The 17,194-nt window shown below is 43.6% G+C and overlaps 1 protein-coding gene across 2 annotated transcripts in view; it reads left to right on the plus strand.

Moving 5' to 3' along the window:
• The first annotated feature begins 8,318 nt into the window (after positions 1–8,318).
• NCALD (neurocalcin delta) overlaps positions 8,319–17,194 on the plus strand; it is a 312,691-nt gene continuing 303,815 nt past the window's right edge. For both annotated transcript variants that reach the window (XM_012722992.1, XM_012722993.1), the window contains exon 1: positions 8,319–8,403. The gene's annotated coding sequence lies outside the window, so the exon portion shown is untranslated. The remainder of the gene's footprint in view (positions 8,404–17,194) is intronic.

Genomic DNA, 17,194 nt, shown 5'->3' on the forward strand with positions numbered 1-17,194 from the left:
GGATGAGGGAGTTCTAGGAATTAAAAAAGATGTTCTAAAATGAGTTTTGCCTGTAGTAAGTAGGTCATGGCACATAATCATTCTTTGGGTATTGAGTTCTTAATTTGCCTCAGAGACACTTTCTCGGGATAGCAATATAACAGATGTGCATCCAGCGGAAACAAAATATAAGGCAATATGTATTACCTCAGCTAAATAAAGAAAGCTGCATTATTCCGCTTTCTTATGTGTTATAGCCTAAATATAGATATATATATATATGAGTGTTTGTGTGTGTATATATATATATGTGTGTGTGTATATATATATATGTGTGTGTGTGTATATATATATATATATATATATATATATATATATATATATATATTTAGAGAATTAATTCTCTAAATTGCCCAAGCCATCTCTCTCCAGAGAAGAAAACCTTCTTATACCACCTAGGACTCTTTCAGTAGATGTTGAAGTTAGGCATGTAGAGATGAAAGGAGCCAAGGATCCGTGGTCAGAGAGACTGGGTAAGAAAAAGTGGTACCACATAAAATGGCACACTCCTCTGCCTTTAGATGCCATTATATCTCAATTTTTAAAAAGCTACTGCAGTTTTCATCTTCATCGCGTTTGTGTGCGTGCTCTCATGACTCACTTTGGAGAAAAGCAAATCGTGACCAATCTTGGCTTGGGGTGGGCTGGGGGAGTGGGAGGCGGGGAATGAAGCCTTAAGCCACCTGCTGTCCCAGTGACGGGGAAGCAGGTCCCCCAGTCTTCAGGCGCCAACCCTGACCGACAGCTCCGGAGGCCGAGTCAGAACCACCATATAAACTGCCCCTTGATTCCTGACCCTCTGAAATCGTGTGGGATAATAAACGTTTGCTGCTGACGCTGCTGAGATTTGGGTTAATTTATTATGCCACAAGAGGTAACTTACATAGACTGAAGACGTTTAGTCTAAAGAGAAAAACTGGCAATGAAACAAGCAACACATCGATGCTCGGGGAGGCCGTTGTGCCATACTGGCACCAAAGCCAGGGCAGAGACTCTTCTTGGATCTCCACTTACATGTGCCACATGTGGGTCTCTCACACTTGACATGTCGAAAAGGGGGGTCTCAGCTTCCTGCCCAAACTCCTATTTAATTATGACCCAGACTGTTACCCCAGTTACACCCTTCCCCTCTTATCCCATTTAATCTCAGCGCTTTTATCATCTGAATTCACCTTCTTCCTCCCATTCCCACTGCCACATTGACCATCTTTTTTCTTAGCTTGTTTCCTAGTGGCTGCTTGGCCTCTAGTTTCTCCACTCCTAATCCTTTTTACATTTTTGAAACATAGCCTTAGCAACCCAGCTCCATGAGTATCGGTTTCTTGGTAAAATGAAAAGCCTCATTAAGAAATGTTTTAGTTTAATGTAAGTCAATCCAATTTTTATGAATTTGGAATTATATTAAATTTGGGAGGATTTAATATATTTACAATGTGGAAGCTTTTCATCAGAAAAATATCTCTTCAAAGAGCTGGGATCTAATCAGGAAGGTAAGATCAATACTCATGAAATATCTAGTTTGAACTCAATTATCAGTTTCAACACATCTTGAGCACTCACTCTCCTACAGCTCCCTGTGAGTCGGGAGAAAGGACGCTGGGTGTTGTGAGAGAATGACTGAGGAATACGGACATTTCAGAAGAAGTGCACTGAAGTTGTAACTGAATACCGAAAGATGAGAGAACGGGATAGATGAGGGAGGAAGGGACCAGAGAAGAGGGAATAGAAACTGGGCTGATGGGTGTTTGGGGAGAGCCCAAAGGAAAAGCATTACTTGAGGATAACTATCACTGCACCAGCGAGTCCTGTTGGGAAGAATCTTGCTGATTGAATACTAGAAATTAATTTGTTAAAGATGATTTCTTTATTAACAAACTTCTTTCAGGGTAGTAATGGTAAGCTCTTTAACAGGATTTTCAAGACAGACATAATCAACATAGTAAACTGTATATATAAGAACTGTCCTGTTTGAGTTTTCACTTACTTATATGTCTGTTAACTATCATCTCAATCCAAATAGTCCGCATCCATCTCCTTGAACAATTTCTTATACCTTTTATTAATTCTTCTTTGCTCCAGGTAAATGCTGATCTGCTTTCTATCACATAAACTAGTTTATATATTCTGAAATTTTATAGAAACATTCTCCTTTTGGGAGGGTCTGCATTCTTCACACAGTGTAGTGATTTTGAGATTCAGCCATGTTTCATGTGGCAATAGATTGGTTTTAATTGCTGCATTATGTAATATATATATATGCATATTACATATATACTACATAATAGTTATTCATTTGCCTGTTGATGGACATATGTGTTGTGAGATTTTAGCTGTTAGGATCAAAAACTTCCTTTCTGGAAGCTTGAGAAAAAGTCAATTTCTTTCCCTTTTCTTGTATCTAGAGGTGGTCCACCCTAGCTCATGGAATCTCTTCATCCTCAAAGTCAGCAATGCTGCATCTCTTTCTGTTTTCTGTAGCTCATATTTCCTCTGCCTCTTCTGCTTCCCTTTTCAATTTCTGAGGACCCTTGTAAATTGCACTGGCCTACTTGGGTTATCTAGGAAAATCCCCCTATTGAAGGACAATGAGTTACTCTTAATCCTCTGCAATTTTTTAATCCCCTGTTGCCATGTAGGGTAACATATCTATAGTATTGGGGATTAATATAGGGACTTCTGAGGAGTCATTACTATGCATATGGCCTTATTCTGGATTCCAGCCCACTACCTTCACACCTGTGTGGTTCAAGCAGGCTGTAACCCTTTGAAAGTCTCATTTGATAGTGGGGTAATTGTAGAATTTTCCTTGTGGTTTTTGGTGTAGATTACATGTGCTGATATGTGCCTAGCAGGTAGCAAATACTCACTGGATATTAACTTGTTTTGTTTTAAATAGGCCTTAAATATGCTTGTTCACCTTGGGTCTGGATTAGAGACTCCTCTTCTGAAATCAGAGGGCTGCCTTCCTTGACCACACACACCCCAGATGGCAATGCCATCACCTGTTTATGTGTCTCTTTCCTGTAAAGTTTCCTAAACTAGGTTATATTTTAAACTTCATGCCTGGTACAGAAGAGATTTCCATATATATGTATATGTATATATATGTGTGTGTGTGTGTGTTAAAGTTTGTTACCACTGATAGGGAAGAATGATCTTTTCCTAACCACAAAGAAAAACAAAGTTAATGTTCAAGTTTTCTCAGTTGTATAACTTTCTCTCATAACTTTTTCTTCAAACTTTTGGGAATCCTACTATCTGTCTTCTATGTGGTCTTTTCAGATAAAAACAATTTACTATATTTAATGTATTATGGGTGAAAATTGTTTACCTCACAAAATGGTTATTAATGAAATTATTGAGAAAATAACTGATCATTCAGCTACCACTGGCAGAAAGCTACATTCTCGCATATGTACTTTGGAGATGAAGAGCAACATTGTGCTAGCAGCCGTGGGTACTCCTGACTAATAAAACCCTCTTACGGATGATGTGATGTTGCATCTTTGGTGGGGTATGTCAGCATATTCTTAGAGTTTATGGACTGTAACTAAATGAAGGTATGTTATTAATGTAGATGTAGAAGATATTATTAAATACATCTGTGGAGGGAAAAAAAAATCATTGTCTAGATGTAGGGTGTGAAGATCTGATCAGTCCCAGTTGGAGAAGGAAGAAACATTTAAAAGAAATAAGAGCTTTCAAGTTGAAGAAAAAGACTTGAGGGGAAATTAAAAATTCCTAATTAAGATGATAGGCTCAGATTATTTCAAAGAGAGCCTACAAATTCTCAGCCTCCACAATCAAGAAGACACCTCTGTGGGCAAAATGCAGAAAAGATTAGCTTTAGGCGGCTATGAGGAATATAGCTTTGATCTAAACCATACTAGTTTCTATTAGAATGCAGTAAGTAGTCATTCTCTTCTTCAATGATTTAGGAAATTAAGATACTTGTAAAGTGAGTAAAAACAAGTACCTACAAGTGCATTGGATCATTTATATTGCCTTATAACATAGACATATGTGTGAGACTCCCCCACTAGACTTAAGGTTGGTAAGGAAGGCCGAGTGAACTGTAATATAACTATATAGAGAGTGTACAAAACTACACCTAGCATATAGAAAGCACTGAATAACTATTTGTTCTTGAATAAGGGAGCTTCTCTCTAAGCATTTAAGAACCAGAGTAGCAAAAGTTTCTTTTAGAATGGTGGTCTCTATCTGGACATCAGAATCACCTACAGAGTGGGGTTGGTGGTAGGTAGAGGGTGATTTTTATGAATACAGATTCTAAAACACATAGATCACACCTTTACTCCCTCCAGAGAAGACAGCCCAAAATAATATCATAGACTAATGGGGAACAACGCAGGGATATTTTTTCTTGCCATTTCTATTCAACATAAAACTGAAAGTTATAGCAAGTACAATATAATAATAAAAAGAAATAAGAGCCATACAGATTGGAAAAGGAGAAAAAAACTATATTTATTTGTTAATATTATGATAGAAAATTCCCAGGAAACTATATGAAGTTCCTAGAATTGGTAAATGAATTTTTCAAGGTCATAGGACATGAGGTTGACTTATGAAAATCAACCATTAAGAAACCATAATAAGTTGGAAATTGAAATATGCAGTTTTAACAGTGCTTGGGAAGAGAAATAATGGGTTATGAGACTATAAAAAACAGACAGGATCTTTATGTTCAACCTGTAAAACTGGTGAAAGACATTGAAAAAAACTTAAAAGGAACTTATTTGTGTTTATGGATTGTAAGGCTGGTCATTTTAAGATGTTAGTTTTCCCCAATTGGGCTACAGAGTCAATGCAATCACAACCAAAGTATTAGTGGAAATTTTATGGATATTGGCAAGTTGATTCTAACATGTATATGGAAAAGCAGAGGATCTAGAATAGAACTGACAATTTTGAAACAGAAGAACAAAGTCGGAGGGTTTATAACACTTGACTTTAGGACTGATTAAAACCTATATTGTGGCCCTCCCTGGTGGCGCAGCGTGTTAAAGCACAGCACTAAGAAGCTTAAGCCAGTTCCGCATGAGTTCGATTCCCGCCTGCCCCAGAGGAGATCCACATGGCGTGGCAGACCTCTCCTGACCCGCCTGCTGCTCCCCTCAGCAGTGTACTTTGTCCATCTGCCTGTTCTGCTCCCCACTCTGTCCCTGGTGAATCCTCTCACCCTCCGCATCTCTGGCCTGTAAACAAAAAAACACCTATATTGTAACCTAGATAGTGTGGTGAGGCAAAAGGATAGACATATAGACCCCTGGAACAGAATAGTGAGTCCAGAAATATATCCACACAGATGGGAGAAACTATTTTTGAGGACAATATTAGGCAATTAAATGGAGAAAAAAAATCTATTAAATTAATGATGTTGGAAAAATATCCCAGCATGAAGAGATGAACTTTGATTCATCCTTTATATCATAGACAAAAATAACCTCAAAGTGGATCATAGGCCTAAATATAAAATGTAATTCTATAAAAAATTTAAGGAGAAACCTTTATGACCTAGGATAAGACAAGTTATTACCAAAAGGATAATACATAAGGAAAAATGATAAACTACATTTCATCTAAATAAAGACTTTTGCCCTGTGAACAACCATGAGAAAAAAATGAAGAGACACACCATTCACTGGGAGAAAAACTATTTGTAAATTTTATAACTGACAAAGGATTTGTTTCCCATTTGTATAAAGGACATTTAAAATGTATCAGTAAACAAGCAAATGAAGTGACTAAGAAAGGGAAATTTTTGAAAAACACTTCAATGGAATGAAATAGGTGGCAAATAAACACATAAAAAGATGTTAAACATCATTAGTTATTGGGGAAGTACAAATTCAAATTACTACATGCCATTTAAAGTGGCTTAAAACAAAACAAAACAACATAACAACTGCCTAGCAATATTTAGTCCTGGAATGGATACAGAACTTCTGGAACACGGAACACATCTCTATTGCTGTTGGGAACGCAGTTTCAAAAGCACTTTGGCAGCTTCTCATAGACATACATGTACAATGACCATGGATCCAGCAATCCAAGTCCAACAGATTTATGTAAATGAAGTAAGTTCTAGTCACACACAAACCCCTAGGCCAATATTTATAGTAACCATTCAAAAAGTTTTATGCATTATTGTTCTGAATTGGAAATAACAGAAATTGGAATAACCTAACTTGGAAATAACCTACATTTCCCAAGTCCTACTGGCAAATGGATTAATAACTTGTGGTGCATTCATACCATTCAAAAGGGTGCACAAAACACTGATACTCTCCACACCAATGTGCCTCACAGACACTGTGCTAAGTGAAAGAAGCCAGACCTGTAAAGCTGTCTACCGTGGGGTACATACCATGTGAGCACCTTTAGGGTGTTCTTGAAAAGACAAAACTATAGGTGATGACATTGTTTTGGATCTTGAAGGTGGTGATGATGACAGTTATCCATTTGTCAAATTTTGCAGAACTGTTCCTTTAAAAAGTGAATTTTACCTAAAGCTAAAAATAAATTTAAAAAGAGCCTTCAATGGCTATACATTGTTCTCAAAATAAGTTCCAAACTAGGCTATATTTTATGGTCTTTATCCTGACTTGCAAAGCATTGCAAAGCAGCTTACAAAGCAACTCTTACATCTGCATAATGGAAAGACAGATAGCCTAATACAAAATGGGCAAAAGATCTGACTGAATAGACAATTCTCCAAAGAAGATTCACATAAAACATGATCAACATCGTTAGCCATTAGGAAAGTACAAATCAAAACCACAACGAGGTACCACTTGATATCTCCTAGGATGGTAAATTAAAAAATGGTGAATGCAAATTCTGGTAAGGATGTGGAGAAATGGAATGCTTTACCCAACCAGAATGTAAAAGGGTGCAGCTGCCTTGGAAAACATCATGGCAGGTCTTCAAAACGTTAAAGGTAGAGTTACTATGTGATAGAACCATTCCACTCCTAGATATACCGAAGAGAAATTAAAAACACATCCACACAAAAATCTACAAATATGTCCATGATTTCTTTTTCAAGCATTGACTGTAGAAGTGTGGAAACCCAAGAGAGAACTAATAAAGGACGGTGTTGGTCAGGTGAACATCTTACTTCCTTTTCAAATCAAATGCTAGTGTCATTTCCATAACCAGTCATATTAGGAGACTTCACTCTCACTATAGCAAGACCAGCCCATGGGCCTTTACAGCTTTGTTATTTCACCTCCAACAAGTGCTTTTTTTTTTTTTTTTTTTAAAGATTTATTTTTTATTTTGTGCCTACAGAACTGGGGTACAAGCCAGAGGTGCAGGGGTGGTGAGAGGATTCACCCGAGACAGAGTGGGGAGCAGAACAGGCAGATCGACGAAGTACACTGCTGAGGGGTGCAGCAGGCAGGTCAGGAGAGGTCTGCCACGCCATGTGGTCACCTCCGGGGCTGGCGGGAATCGAACTCATGCGAAAGTGGCTTTAGCTTCTTAGTGCTGTGCTTTAACCCGCTGCGCCACCAGGGAGGGCCCCCAACAAGTGTTTCAATGAAGTATTTTGAGTTGTTGTGGAGACCTGTGGATTCTGGAAATGTCGCTGGGGTTGACAAGCACAAGATATTGCAGTGGCTTTTGAGAGGACACGAGTGGACAACACAGCCAGACAAGAACATGTTGCGGCCGCTGTATATAGGTCGACAGCATCAGCCAAGGCAAATGGTTCTCTTCATCTCCAGTGGCCGGGATGGAGGGAAGGGCATTCACACATCCACCTGAGATTTTGAAGCCATCCCTAAAGAACTCCCTGGAGACTCTGGATTACTCCATAGCAGCCCCTCCCGACTGTTGAGCTTCCTTCAGTTTTTTCCACTGCAGCCCCCAGGGTCCCTTAGTCAGAAGAAGGTGCCCTAGGCTGAATCTGACCGTCCCGCGACCCGAATAGGCGAACACGGAGCGTGCTAGTGTAGCAAGACGAAAACCTAGGCGTTGAGCCAGGACTAGGGGCCACAAGGGACTTGAGCCAGGCCACCGGGCGCGGTGGAGACGTCCACTACACCTGCAGGCCCCGCGCTTCAGCCCGGCCCCCCGTGCACCCGGCAGCCCAGCCCCGTTAGGGTCTTTGGGGGTAGTGGTGGGGGTCTGCGGCAGCGTGGAGGGAGGCGGAGGGCGCGGCTGGGGAGGGGGAGCGGCTGGCGGGGATACTGTCCAGGGGGAGGCGGGCGGAGGGAAGGCGCTGCCGGCGCCTCGCCCGCGCCGCGACACAGACGCCGGGAGCGGTCGAGGCGGCGAGTCGCAGCGTCTTCTCTGCTTGCCGGGAGCCAGCGCGGAGTCGGACTGGAGATTCGGGTGGGTGTGCTGGGGGCGGCGGCGCCGGGAGCCGCAGCTCGGGGTACGGGCGCGCTCCGGGAGCGGCGGGTGCAGAGGTGGGTGTGAGGAGCCGGCAGCCCTGGGGACCCGGTCTCTGCAGCCCTGCCCTGGGCTGTTTACTGCTCAGCTTCCCTTTCCTTTCCCTAAAGCCTCTCTGGGAAAATAAGACGAAAGCCCAAGCGCCTCAGGCTGGTGGCTGAAGAGCCGAGAGCAACTTTGCAGAGGGACGCGCGGAGCTGCGCGGGGCCGGCTGGAAGGGGGCGCGCTGGGTCGGAAGGGGGCGTCCGCGCACCTCCCCCGGCGCTCACAGGGCTTCGCTCTCGGCGGGTGGGGAGCAGGTTGGGGTCGTGTGCGCTAGCTGGTTCCCGGGTTTGCGAACCGCCAACCCCAGTGCGGAAGGAGGCCTGTGTCAGGGAGGGTGTCTGGCGTGGCAATCTCCGGAGCTGCCGAAGATGCTAGGGCCGGAGAGAGCAGTGGTCTGCACTCTGGACTCTGGAGCTGACAGATTTGCATCTCTTACTGCAGGGACTCGGGAAGGGGTGTGCTAGAGAGATGTGTTTGAGTGTTTTTCAGTGCATACCGATTTATTTTTAGCTTCCAGAGAAGCAGGATGTGCAAAGTGGGTTGTATCAGCCCGGGAGGGGCAGGAGGTCTCCCTGTCCGCAGGAAATACACAAGTTTCTCGCTGCAGATGCTTGCTTTAACTTTCAAGCCTGGAGAAAGAAAGCCATTGGGCTCTCTCAAAGTCTCCCCCGCCGTCGGGGCCACTTTGTTCCTGTGGGGCTCTGTGGTGCTGTGTGAGGCTGCAGGCCTGGCGACCCAGTGTGCTTCTGTTGTTAAACGCTGGCCCAAACTATGGTGAATATTCTGTTCCATAGGCAGCTACCTACCTTGAGTTTCAGGCCTGCCAAGGTCTACTTAGTGAAGAAGGAAACCACAAGGGCGAGTTAGTTTCCCCAGTTTTGACTGATTTGAAAATAACAGAGCTTCGCAGCTATATTACTAAGGGCAGGGGTCACTGTGAGGTTTCTCACTTAATTGGCAATGCTTGTGAGGTGTTATTATTATTATTTTTTTAACTCCAACTGGGAGAAGCCTGTGTTTGAGGGTGAAATGCAGGACTCAAGGATTGCAAAGCAGAAGGGGATGGTGGTGAGATGGTGGGAGTGTGTTGTGGGGGGCGGGGTTGGGGCAGGTACAAACTTGGGGAGGAACTTCCTTCGGAGGAAGAAGTTCAAGAAGCTGAAACCCAAGTGTTCAGCTTCCCCAAGGGCAGACAGTGGAGGCCTCACTGATGTCTCCATTTCAGCCACTTAGTGCCTCCTTGTAAGTGTGCCAGGACCGTGGGCTGTGAGGAGATGGATTCAGTAGCCAGCCTGATCCAAAGCCAGGCTTGAGTTCTGAGGAGACAGGCTGAGCTCTTGAACTGTGAGCTCCTTTCTTCATCTTTGTTTCCTGCTCTATGGCAAGAGGTTTATAATTGGTACCAAACCTCTCTCAGGCTTGTCAGGAAGGTAAAATGAATGCCTAAGCAGCGTGTTTCACAGAGTGAGCGCTGCATATCTGTGAGCTCTCCCTATTGTTTTTGCTCGTCTGTGCCCTCCTTTCTGCTCCTACTGTCACTGATTTAGTTCATAACCCCATCACTTCTTGCCTGAATTGCTCCAATTGCCTTCATAACCAGGCGCCTTGCTCCAAATCAGGACCTTCTTACTGCAATTGCTTCTCTAAATTGTGACTGGAACTCTTGATTTGAGAACAAAAATCTAAGTCCTTCTTTCTGTTTAATTTCCTTCAGAGATTTTTCTGTGGCTTTCAGGCTGTAGTTTAAACTCCAGGAACTGTGATGACTCCACCTTTATTTTCTTACCAGCCTCATCTCCAAAGCCTCCCTCTGTGTAACCCTGGCCTAAGTCATTGAATCTCAGCCCTTGTCATCCAGCTTCTTTCCCCGGCTAACTCCTGTGCATTCTTCAACTAAACTGCAGCAAGGCAACTTTCTAGCAGAGCTCATGGCATCCCCTGCCCTCCTGGCCGCACCCCCAGCTGCTGATGGAGCTGCTCTTTGCCTCTTGCTGCCTCATTACCCAAGCAGAACCCCCATCAGTTTGCACCAACATCTACACATCAGTCATCCCTACCTTCAAGTGCTTTGAGAGATGGATTGTGACTGTCAGTCAAGGTTTTTTCAATGAAAGAATGAACTTCAATAGAGCAAAGTTCATTCAGTCCTTTTCACTAAAGCCAGAGAATAATAGAGAGAGGAGCCAAACCAATCTTTATATATACTACTTTATAATTAAAAAGAAAAAAACAAAACAACGGAAAAAGGGGCCCTCCCTGGTGGCGCAGGGGTTAAAGCACAGCACTAAGAAGCTAAAGCCATTGCAGCATGAGTTCGATTCCCACCTGCCCCAGAGGTGACCACATGGCACGGCAGACCTCTCCTGACCGGCCTGCTGCTCCCCTCAGCAGCCTACTTCATTGATCTGCCTGTTCTGCTCCCCACTCTGTCTCTGATGAGTCATCTTGCTGCCCTGCACCTCTGGCCTGTACGTACCCCAGTTCTGTATGCACAAATAAACAAATCTTTTTTAAAAATTTATTATTATATTTTTTATTATCTTATTTTAGTTTATTTTTACATATTTTGTGCAGTTTTCCATCTTAGTTGCAATCCCCTTGGGTTTCCCATCACCAAATAAACAAATCTTTAAGGAAAAAAAAATGGAAAAAGAAAAAGGAAATATTGGAGAATCAAAGAAAAAAAATCAGAATGAAAGAAATGTGGCATATCATTTTGGAACCATTTTTTTTTAAAGAGTTATTTATTTGTACATACAGAACTGGGGTACAGGCCAGAGGCTCAGGGGTGGTGAGAGGCTTCACCAGGGACAGAGTGGGGAGCAGAACAGGCAGATCGACGAAGTACACACTGAGGGGAGCAGCGGGTGGGCCAGGAGAGGTCTGCTGCGCAATGTGGTCTCCTCCGGGGCAGGCGGGAATCGAACTCATGCGAAAGCGGCTTTAGCTTCTCAGTGCTGTGCTTTAACGCGCTGCGCCACCAGGGAGGGCCACAGAGGTATTTTTAAATTGCAAACAACAGAGAACTGTAGGGACCTGAACGCTTTCCTTGTTTCCTTCATAAAAAGCTTGGACATCTCGGATTTGATTGGTGGGGGAAGAAGTTCAGTTCTTTGAAGGAGTCTCACAGTGAGTTTGGCTCTGGAGGCGGAAGTGTAGGCCATGATGTGCATCGGCTTTGCAGCTTTGCTTGGGTGTGGCTTCCCGGGAGAGGGCTGTCAGCTTGTGCTAGCATTGGTCTGATGAGAACTGGATCTCTCCTCTCATCAAAGCTCCCCTGTTATTTTTCAGGCAATTCAGGCTGTTCCATGGGGGTGCTTCTGACTGAAGCAGCACTGCCAAGTGTTCATTGGGCCTACAGAACCCTGCAGAGAGATTAGATGGTGCCTGGTTCTCTGGGACAGCTTCTGAGTCTGGGTTCAAGGTTCTAAGGCAGGGTGTTTTATACGGCTGAGAGAGTAAAAATGCTTTTTACATTTTAAAGGATTGTAAACAAAACAAGTGAAAACACAAAGAAAAAAATGTGATCGAGACCACATCTATAATATTTACTACCTAGTTTGTTTTTAGAAAACTGCCATGTTGGCCCTCCCTGGTGGCACAACTGGTTCCAGTGGCACAACTGCCAGTGAGCTGCAGCTGCTTTAGTGCGATTTCGATCCCTGGTCCTGGAAGTGACCCACATGGCGCGGCAGACCTCTCCTGACCCGCCTGCTGCTCCCCTCAGCGTGTACTTCATCGATCTGCCTGTTCTGCTCCCCGCTCTGTCTCTGGTGAAGCCTCTCACCACCCCTGCACCTCTGACTTGTACCCCGCTTCTGTATACATAAATAAATACATCTTAAAAAAAAAGAAAAGTAAGAAAGCTTTGCCACGTTGTTCTGGAATGGAGACAACTGGTTTCATTTTGCATGTCATCTCTGACTGATTGCTAGTGGCTGCCTGGAAAGCTGGAGACCTCCGCAGCAAGGCTGAGTAGGAGTAGGGTTGATTAGTGATGTCTGCCAGGGTGTGGGATTAGGAAACAGGCAAACAGGTTTTGACCTTACCGTTCCTATGTCTCTGCCTCCATGGCACAGTATCATTGAAGGACAGTGAAGACAGAAATCACACACGGAGCACAAAAATTAAAAATGATTCCTAGAAGTTAGGAACGTTCTACCACAGCAATTAACATTAGCAGCTTCTATTTATGGAGTGCACTATGTATATACATGAGGTTCCCATTCAATCTCCATTAAAAGTTCTTCAAGCTATTTTTTAAATAAATTTATTTATTTATGCACACAGAACTGGGGTACAGGCCAGAGGTGCAGGGGCAGTGAGAGGATTCACCAGAGTCAGAGTGGGGAGCAGAACAGGTAGATGAAGGAAGCACACTGCTGAGGGGAGCAGCGGGCGAGGCAGGAAAAGGTCTGCTGCGCCATGTGGGTCATCTCCATCTCCAAGGCCAGGGATTGAACTCTTGTTGCAGTGACTCCAGATAGCTTAATAGAGCTGTGCCTTAACCCACTCTGCCACCAGGGAAGGCCCAAATTCAAGCTATTTAAGTGTCACTCAGCATAATATCTTCAAGGTTTATCCAAGGCTTTTCCTTTTGAAGCTCAATAAAATTCCATTGTGCCCATACAATGGAAAAGTATGCCCTGCTTTTCTAAAGTTCTTCAGTTGTACAAAAGGCTTCACAGAGTACATGCTTTTGCTAACCAAAAGGAATCAGAAGATGCTCCCTTTTATGACAAAAACTGAAAAGCAAGAACATCAGGATTTGTTTTGCGACATAGCGAAGGCAGGGGCTACCCAGAGTGGGAGAGCAACACTACCAGGTTTCCCCCCTGGGAATTGCTTTATACAGACTCTGTTTATTGGGTCGTTCCTGCTTTTACTGTACATTAGTGTCACCTTCCATCATGTGATTTGGTATGATGATGTGGTAGGTTATTTTGGGGGTCTTGGAATGCTCAAAAAGTTTCCCATAAAATAATAGTAATTGCCTCTTGCTTTATGCCATTTTGGCTTAGGAAAGGTTTAGGGAAGGTTTTTTGAAATAAATGCTCTGCTGGGTAAATTTGCACCCTTTTTTGTTCATCCGTTCATCTGTAGGTGACATCTGGTTCATCTCCATCACTGGCTAGTGTGAATGATATTGCTATAAGATGAGCACACAGATATCCATTCAGTCTGTGCTTTCAATTCTCTTGGGTAACATTATATCCAGAAGTGAAATTGCTGTGTCATAGGGTAAGTCTATGTGTAACTTTTTGAGGAACTGCCATATTGTTTTTATATTCCCAGCAGCAATGGATAAGGGCTCGTTTCTCCACATCCTCTCCAACATTTGCTATTGTCTCACTTAAAAAAACAAACAAACAAAAAATCCAACACCATAGTAGGTATGAATTTTTAAAATATGCTCGTAAAGATAAATTGGGATTGAATTTGAGGAGCAGTGAGAGTGAATTTTATTCAGGGAAGTGCCAGGAGCTTTTGCATATTGTAGTGTGTGGCAATGGCATTCTCAGAGGGAGCCTGGGATTAGAGAGGGGAGAAGAGCAAGGCAGCATGGAGCTTGAAGGCTATTTTAAACCTCTGGATGGAGGAAGGCATGCTAGTTTCCCTCACATCTATATGACTGAGGATATGATATTTATCGACACACTAAAGGTGAGATAAATATGGCACTGGGATAGTTCATACCAAAGGTGCCGTAATCACATTGACTGCTGCTGCCAACCTTAGTGCTAATAAATGCCTGTGTCCCCTTCCTGTGAACAAGGCAGTATTCTAAGTGCTAATTCAATCAGTCCTGATAAACTCTTTGAAGGGTCTATTTGCCAGGTTCCCATAGAGAGGCAGGCGACATACTCAAAAAGATGTAACTGAAAAAAGTTTAACAAAGCAATTATTTACAAAGATGAAGGTAAGGTTAAGGGAAATCACCTAGAATGGTTAGCAGAGCACACAAGGCTTTTCCACCTCAGGTCTGAAAGGGTGATGTGAAAGCAGTTTTTGGACTTGCTGTTTGGTAGAGGACCATGGTCAGGCAGGGAGGCAGGTGAATAATTCCCGAACATTCCCTTCTCCCTGCTGTGATCTTCTGTGGGGGTTTCCCAATTGGTCCCAGGAATTACCTTGCACAAAGAAATCAGCCTCACAGGGTCAAAACCTGAGTGGAGAAGGGAGGAGGGACGTGAAGAGAGAATCCGGCACCCGGGAGCATCATGGTCACCTTATTTTGCAGGGATGGAAACTGAAGCATCACGAGACTGATTGACCTCCTTAAGATCAGTAGTAAGTTGTGGAGCTGGGGCACTTTATTTCCTATACTTTCGGATAGATCTGGAACATTATACTTTCCAGCCCTGTGCATCTTGAGTCTTTGGGAATGATCTGATATGTACAAACTTGGCTTGACTGTTATAATGTAGAGTAGGTGACTATCCATCCACCTTTTTGTTCCCTCACAAATGACAACATGTATTTCAAAAGCCTGTTTCACAGCTGATTAATTATATGTCGATAACAAAATACTTTAAAGGACTGGGATGACAATCTGTTCTTGAAACACAGGTGGAAAAAATGTTTGTCTGGCTTGGTTTTTAGTTGAAATCCTCAAAGGAGCTGACAGTGTAACCTGAGTGTTTAGAGATTAATGGCCCTCAGTTGCGTTGGAGAAAGAGCGCTCTGGTGAAGGAGATGGGAGTGCCAGCTGTGTTTTCCTGGCCGGAGGCGGTGCCTGGTGTGTCCAGCGGGTGTGCAGCCACCTTCCAAGGCAGGGCAGGGGGCTCTGGCTGGAAGGGCCTGTGGGAGCCCCATTATTATGGTCTCCAGCACTGCATTGGGGGAAATCACCTATTCTGGGGCAAGCACCAGGCCTTCTGTTGAAAATAGAACATGCATTCTGAACATGCATTCATATTTTCCATCCCAGAGGTTGTGAAGCTGAGGCCACAGGTGAGAGATGTGGCTTAGGGCTTGTATTCACTTCCTGTGGCCACTGTAATAACACATTGCCACAAAGAGGGGGTTTTAAACAATAGAAATTTATTTTCCCACTCTTCAGCAGACCAGTAATTCAAGTCAAGGTCTTGGCGGAGCTGGGCTTCCCTGGAGGCTCTTGGGGAGGATTTGTGCCTCTCTGTCTGCCAGGGCCAATAGGAGGCATCATTCCCAGGGCTGCCTCTGGGGTCACTGGCCTCTGCCTGCTCCCTGCTATGTGTCTCTTCTAAGGACATTTGTCACTGGATTTAGGGGCTAGTTGGATAATCCAGGGTGGCTTTACTTCATGGTCCTTAACTTAATTGCATCTGCAAAGATTCTTTTTCCAAATCAGGTCACATTCATCTGTTACAGGACATTAGCATATGGACATGTTTTGGGGGGCATTGCCTTTCATGAGTGCACACTAGAACCCTTGATCCTCTGATTCTGTCATTGTCCCTAGATTTAATTTGGGATCCTTGATATAATTGAAGTTTTTGAAATGCGTTTGATTAGATCTGTTGAAGTTCGTTCTAACTTTAAATAACTAAATGAACAAAACATCTAAGATCTACCATCGTTTAGTTCTGAAAGAAATGGGTGAGTGAATGGAGCTCTCGAAAACCAGGCTGGCCCTCAATGGGTTTTAAGTGCAGCACCGTGAAGCTAGCCACAGCCACTTCAGCATGAGTTTGATCCCCAACCAGGGAGATGACCCACATGGTGTGGCAGACCCACCCGCTGCTCCCCTCAGCAGTGTACTTCATCAGTCAGCCTGTTCTGCTCCCCACTCTGTCTCTGGTGAATCCTCTCACTGCCCCTGCCCCTCTGGCCTGTACCCCAGTTCTGTATGCATAAATAAATAAATCTTTAAAAAAAAAAAAACTAGGCTGACTCTTGCCTCAGCTGGAAGTTTTGTGTGCTTTGCTTAGCTCAACGGGCTTGGAGGAAATGAAGCACAGATTCATTTGGCTGCTCACCTGGGACTTTCCTGGGTGCTTTAAAAACTATAATTACTCAGAAAAAGGCTGAAGATGTTGGAATCTTTCAGGGAAGGACAACAGAAGCAGGAGAGGCTCAAGTTTCAGAAAGCTTTGGCTTTCAAATCTGGTTCTTAAATGTTGCTGGTCACTCAGCTCGACTTGCATGCATGTGTTCTTGACAGAATTTCCTCCTTATCCACAGCTTTCCTTTCACTTATCCACAGTCCACAGCCACATGTGGCCCCAGAATATTAAGGTGTAGGTATCCTTCACGTTTAGAAAGTTCAATTTATGTCACTTCACTTTTACAAAAGATCTGCATTAGTTTCACTTTTCACTAATCAAAAAATGCCCAAGAGGCTCTCTCATTTTTATGGAAAAAAAAGAAATTTGTCTTCAGCTTTTTCAGAAGCCATTCTAGAGGCAGCATTATTTTGGGGTGGGGCAGGAGTGGGCACACTTAACATTTTTTCTTATAAATGGCTGCTAATTGCTTCTTGACACTGCGTCCTCTTGTGAGCGGTTGCCTAGGGATGCTAAACTTTTGGCTGGCAGGGGAGACCTGCACCAGGCCTGTGTGATGCCTGCACGGCCTCACATGCTCAGGACAACCCCGGAAGTGAAGAACCGTCATTGTGTTCATTTTGCAGATGTGATGACTCACTCAAAGTCATGCCAGAGCATGCAAAGGCCTGACTCCCAGCACATGTTCTCCCCTGTGG

Source organism: Condylura cristata, unplaced genomic scaffold (assembly GCF_000260355.1).
Source record: "Condylura cristata isolate star-nosed mole 26May11 unplaced genomic scaffold, ConCri1.0 scaffold00009, whole genome shotgun sequence".
Classification (NCBI taxonomy): Eukaryota; Metazoa; Chordata; class Mammalia; order Eulipotyphla; family Talpidae; genus Condylura; species Condylura cristata.